The 6,029-nt window shown below is 44.4% G+C and overlaps 1 pseudogene; it reads right to left on the minus strand.

Moving 5' to 3' along the window:
- Positions 1 to 5,297: 5,297 nt before the first annotated feature.
- Positions 5,298 to 5,415, minus strand: LOC126485501 (5S ribosomal RNA; annotated as a pseudogene).
- Between the last annotated feature and the right edge of the window lie 614 nt (positions 5,416 to 6,029).

Consider the following 6,029-nt stretch of genomic DNA (forward strand, 5'->3'; position numbering starts at 1 on the left):
TTAAGATTACCAGACGACTGACTGTAATCAATACCTTCAGTAGCTTCAGCACTCAATAGTACGGTGAAATTCTTGCTTTTGCGTCACGCACAGCTTGCTCAGAAAAATGACCCTGTGTTTACATTAGGAATTTTCATCACCCTTGTTTGTTCAAATGGTTCAAATCGCTCTGAGCGCTATGGGACTTAACATCTATGGGCATCAGTCCCCTAGAACTTAGAACTACTTAAACCTAACTAACCTAAGGACATCACACACATCCATGCCCGAGGCAGGATTCGAACCTGCGACCGTAGCAGTCGCGCGGCTCCGGACTGAGCGCTTAGAACCGCTAGACCACCGCGGCCGGCGACCCTTGTTTGTAATTAGAATACTATGATAGGTAAGAACGAGATCATGGTCACCTATGAAGCGTGCGATAGTACTGTAGATTTGCCAAATATTATTTCATTTTCTTCAAAAATTAAACGACATTCGAAGCTATATTGTTTCTTTGCTCGTCTCTTTTTGCGTCTGAACTGCAACTGCTCACGTCACAGCAGGTTAGTTGGACCAGCTGCCTGGTCTGTGCTGTCCAAGTATAATGTGCAGTTAAGGGGCTCCGGAAAGGCTCAAAATCATGAAAAGTTCAATTTTTACTTTTTTGCGTTTTCTGAATCTGCAGACTATTACCTTTTAATAGATATATAATTTATTCAATTCCGAAGACTACAACTATTTTTAAATTTTTTTTGAAATGTGTTCTACATGGGCGTGACCCACTGTGGCGCTGTTAAACTGCTGTCAAATGGTGTTATTATTAACGTCCGTGTTCATCAGGTACATTTTAGTGATGTGAGATAAAGTATGTGTTGTGGCTAACCTGTGATGGTTCAATATATATCGCTGGTGTGATTGTCGATTGTTTAATGTTTATTTACTCTGTCGTTATCTCGAAAATATTCGTAATTAATTCTGTTTCTTGAGTCTCTGTTTTGTTGAAGTATAATAATGAGTAAATGTAAAGTTATTAGAAATCCTCTGAAGGCTTTTAAGAAAAGGAGAAATGTTGGAAAGCCAAAGGTATGTGTTATTACTGTAAACAATAAAGACGATAACCAAGTGAGTGAACCTAACCTCTCAAGTACACCTGCCCATAGCAGTCAAAGTGGGAAAGAAAATACTTCACAGAAGAAGCTTGGTTCAATGAGTGAAAACTATGAATGTTTTATGGGCGAATCGGATGTGAATGAAATATTTGATATGTCGGTTCTCAAAGGAATTTTTTCAAACTGTGTAAGATGTATTCATTGTAGTGAAGTTGGTCTGGAACTCTCCATAATAAAGCACGTAGGACTTGCTAGTGAATTACAACTGAAATGTGATAAGTGTTCATACATGACCACCTTTTGGAACAGTGTTGCAGTAACTGCAACTGAAGAAAATGGTAGCAAAATCTACGAACACAACAACGAGCGATGCTTGTTTTGGACAAGGAACGCCTTCGGGCTGCAGACAGGGCTGTAAAGAGTCTAGAAATACAAGCAAGAGTAAACAGGAGGAGGAACAAGAGGAAGCTGGAGGAGGAGTTTGCAGAGGATGAAGATAATCCATCCTATGGACCTGGAATGCACTACAAAGTTAATCCAATATTTGTCGCTCGATTCCCAAAACTTTTATTTTCTCATACTAATTACATGTTTTCTAAGGATCTTCCAAACATATTTGTTTCAAACTTTCAGTAAATGTTACACTGTACCTTCTGCATAATTTAACACAGCCTTTTTCCAAAAAACTGTATATTTTTGAATATATAAATAAAAAATTGCAAAAAAATGTTGTGAATTTTCATTACAATTGAAAAAACAAATCATCTTTAATAACTGAACTAAAATTTTGTAAAATCCCTGTGTTAAGTTGTAGCCCATATTCCAATAAATAATCTGTAAGAAGTTCATCTTCCTACCTCAAATACTTTGTGAGGAAAGATGTAATTTATAAGCGTTATTTTAACATTGCAAGTATAGGGCGTTCCGGAGCCCCTTAAAGATGGTGCCCGCACTATCGCCGAGTCTACGTGCGTATAACACAGCAAAAAACGTATGCTTATGATCGTACTCCACTGTACTGTACATAGCCCGGCTTCTGCTCCACGTGAAACGAAGTTCAAAGAGATTCAATCAAACGCGGAAGAATAGATCGCGTAATGTTTACAGCAGGTTTATTCTTATGATGACCAGAGTATATGCTACTGGTAGGAAATAACACTGCAGTAATGACATTGTGACAACAGCATACGTTTATAGTCACAGCTCGAAGGGCGCTGACCAATGACAATTCATCTGACCGAGTGCCGTGTGTTGCTTGTGTGCTGCAAGATGTCACTGACGAAGCGTACTGTAAGCTGGTATTCACGTCGGGAACAAGCTGAGATGGTGTTTGTGTATGGACAAGCAGATGGAAACGGCACCACGGCTATAACAAAACAAGCACCCTCACAGACATCAACCACGCCACACAATTTTTCAAGCCCTTTTTGGGCGTTTGTAAGATCGTGAGTGCTTTCAGACAGACGAACGTGCAAGGAGATAGTGGACTGTGCGTGTACTTTATTTGGAGGACCGGGATCTATAGGATATTGTGACAAACCTTAGTACAAGCTCTAGGCAAGTGGCCCGCCAAGCTGGTGCAAGCGAGAGTACGATTATGTGTACCTGCGTGACTGCTATCCCTATCATCTTCAGTGCCATGGAGATCGCGTTGAACATCTATTGTGACGTGTATGCGATACACCCCTGTACTGTGTTCCTGGACGATTTGTTGTCGTCGCACGCTCACAGTCCATTTCCGGACACATGTTCATAGAAGCCTTCTTCCTCCATTTCCAATCAGGAATCCATTACTGCAGTTTGTCAGTTTTACCATTGTTCTGTCTGTAGGCGTGGTGTCTGTTCTGTCGAACATATCCGATAGGACAGATACCACACATATATAAAAGATTTCTTTGGGCGACCGGGTTTCGATTCCGTCACTTTTGGGTTTCCAGCTGAGCGCTTTATCACTACAATACCAAGACCTAGCACCAACGAAAAGACTGAAGACATTTTTTAAAAAAACATGTCGTAGAATGACAATCGCGACTGTGCAAAGATCGATCTTTTATCAATGGCTCGTTCCGAATCGTTAGCTATGACGTGCGGCGCGCTGTCAGCGCCAGAGCGTTTGTGTGTGGTGACGTGTGACGTGTGGGGAGAGAGGGCTGGCGCCCCGCGCCGACACCAGCTTGCAAGCAGCGGCAGCCCCAACATCTCCCTGGCAGGGCGCCGCTCTCCACTCCTCTCCTCTCCTCGCGCATTCAACATGCGGTCTCCCTGGCGAACCCTTACAGCCCCCTGCGGCAGCTCTCGGAATAACGAGAGCACCGCCGTGCCTCCCAGCTGTCGCCGAGCTCACGCTGTGGGGGCACACGTTGCCTACTCCGAGCACGCAGCTACACTTTAAAAAATAATTTCGTGGCCGAAAAATCTCTACAATTTAACAGCAACGGCGTCGAGATGTCTTACAATTGTTGGGACGAAACTGTGGCTAATCAAGACTTCTATACCGTCTGTAAGTTTTGAATAATGACAACACAACCCCCGAAATATAACACAATTATAATTTCAAAATGACTGAAACTGTGGATGGAAGATGCACGGATTTTGGGAAGTGGAACGTATTGGATGACTACTGGTTCTCAACAAAAAAAAAAATTCTTTTAAACTCTTTATTCGACACTCAACATCCCAACAGAAATACAGCATTGCTGAGCAGATACACCGTGCTCTACGACATCAGTGTTACTACTCGTTAACTTTTAATGAATGCAGTTTGATACCTTACAAAGTACACATCTGGCCATTATGCTACCTGAGAAACTCCTCAAGCTCATTTCAAGTTGATGATGATGGTGAAGAAGTCCCATCCTCCGTTACAGAGCGTAGCGGACCCGCACCGCCGTACTAGGCAAGGTCCTAGTGGAGGTGGTTTGCCATTGCCTTCCTCCGACCGTAATGGGGATGAATGATGATGATGAAGACGGCACAGCAACACCCAGTCATCTCGAGGCAGGTGAAAATCCCTGACCCCGCCGGGAATCGAACCCAGGACCCCGTGCTCGGGAAGCGAAAACGCTACCGCGAGACCACGACCTGCGGACTCATTTCAAGTTATGCGTACACAAATGCAGTCACGTTAAACTAGCAACTTCCACAAACACAAAAACTTTTTCAGAGTTAAAAATCTAATAAAATGAGTTATCCATTTAAAAAAAAAAAAAAACAAGTTGAAATAATCTTTAAACAGATGAGCTTGAAACGAAATCATTTACTTTTACCGTACTGCAGAACGTTCAGTAAGGACGTTCGTTATTAACGGGCTTGTGCCCAATGACAAATTTCTTATACGAGGGACATTCAATAAGTAATCCAACACATGTTTTTCCTCGACCAGAATCGGTTTATGAAGAGCGGAATCTGTTGCGGGACATCGTCGAATATTACCACTTCAGCCTCTATACTTTATCAAGTTCCAATCGGTGGCGGCGCTATAAGTAGCCTTCAAAATGGCGTGCGTGACGGAGGTGAGTTACAAGCAGAGCTTTCATTGAGTTTCTTTTGGCTGAAAACCGGGGCATCACAGATCTCACAGGTACCTGCATAATGTCTACGGAGACCTGGCAGTGAACAAAATGATGGTGAGTCGTTGGACTAGGCGTCTGTCATCATCGTAACAAGGTCACGCAAAGCTGTGTGATCTCCATGTGCTGGACAGCCGCACACGGATGTGATCTCTACAATGTAGGAACGTGCGGACACCCTCATTCGAGGTGTCGAACACCTCGCTGCTCGCCTGGATGGCTCTGTTGGTAGCGCTGACACGCTCGTCCAGCCGTTGGAGTACTCAACGGTTTGTGTCTGCTGGGTTCCTCGGCGCCTAACAGAAGATCGTGAGGAGGAACGAGAGTGCGGAATTGCTTGCACCTTATGAGGTTGATCAGGACTATTTTTCGTCGTGTATCGTCGCAGGTTATGAAACATTATTCATCACTTCTAATCAGAAAAAAACTAAACTCCTCTCGAACAGGCCTTGAAGGCCCTACGGGACCGACCGGCCGCCGTGTCATTCTCAGCCCACTGGTGTCACTGGATGCAGATATTGAGGGGCATGTGGTCAGCACACCGCTCTCCCGGCCGTATGACAATTTCCGAGACCGAAACAGCTACTTCTCAATCAAGTAGCTCCTCAGTTTGCCTCATAAGGGCTGAGTGCACCCTGCTTGCAAACAGCGCTCGGCAGACTGGATGGTCACCCATCTAAGTGCTAGCCCAGCCCGACAGTGCTTAACGTCGGTGATCTGACGGGAACCGGTGTTACCACTGCGGCAAGGCCATTGGCCTTCTAATCAGAAACAAAACGGCAATTCGTGGAGTGGTGCCATATCACCTCTCCTCCGAAGAGAAAGTCCAGGCTCACATCCTCAGTCGAAAGTCATGGCGATAGTCTTCTGAGACTCTGAAGCGGTTTTTCTGTTTGATGTCCTCTCTGATGGTGCAACCATCAACTCTGACGTGCATTGTGCTAATCTACTGAAATTCGGGAAACGACTTCAGCGAGTTCGTCGCCACAAAACTGCAAACGAACTTGTCCTTCTCCATGTCAATGCAGGGCCTCATACAAATCGCATCCGGGAGAAGGTCAAAAAACCTCATTGGACTCTTCTTCCTCATCCACTCTACAGTCCGGATCTCGCACTTACCGACGTCATCTGTTTGGACCAGTAAAGGGTGCACTCCACGAGGAGCAGTACGTGAGTGATGGGGAGGTTGCTGATGCAGCGAGACGTTGACTTCAAAATCGACCAATAGACTGACAACTTGTGGACATACGGACCCTCCCTATAAGATGGCCTGAGGCCGTAGTATTGAACGGATATTATGTTGAAAAATAGGGTTTTGTAGCCAAAAATGTTGGGAATAATTTAGTATACTGGAATTCTAAATAAAATGTGT

Source organism: Schistocerca serialis, chromosome 6 (assembly GCF_023864345.2).
Source record: "Schistocerca serialis cubense isolate TAMUIC-IGC-003099 chromosome 6, iqSchSeri2.2, whole genome shotgun sequence".
NCBI lineage: Eukaryota > Metazoa > Arthropoda > Insecta > Orthoptera > Acrididae > Schistocerca > Schistocerca serialis.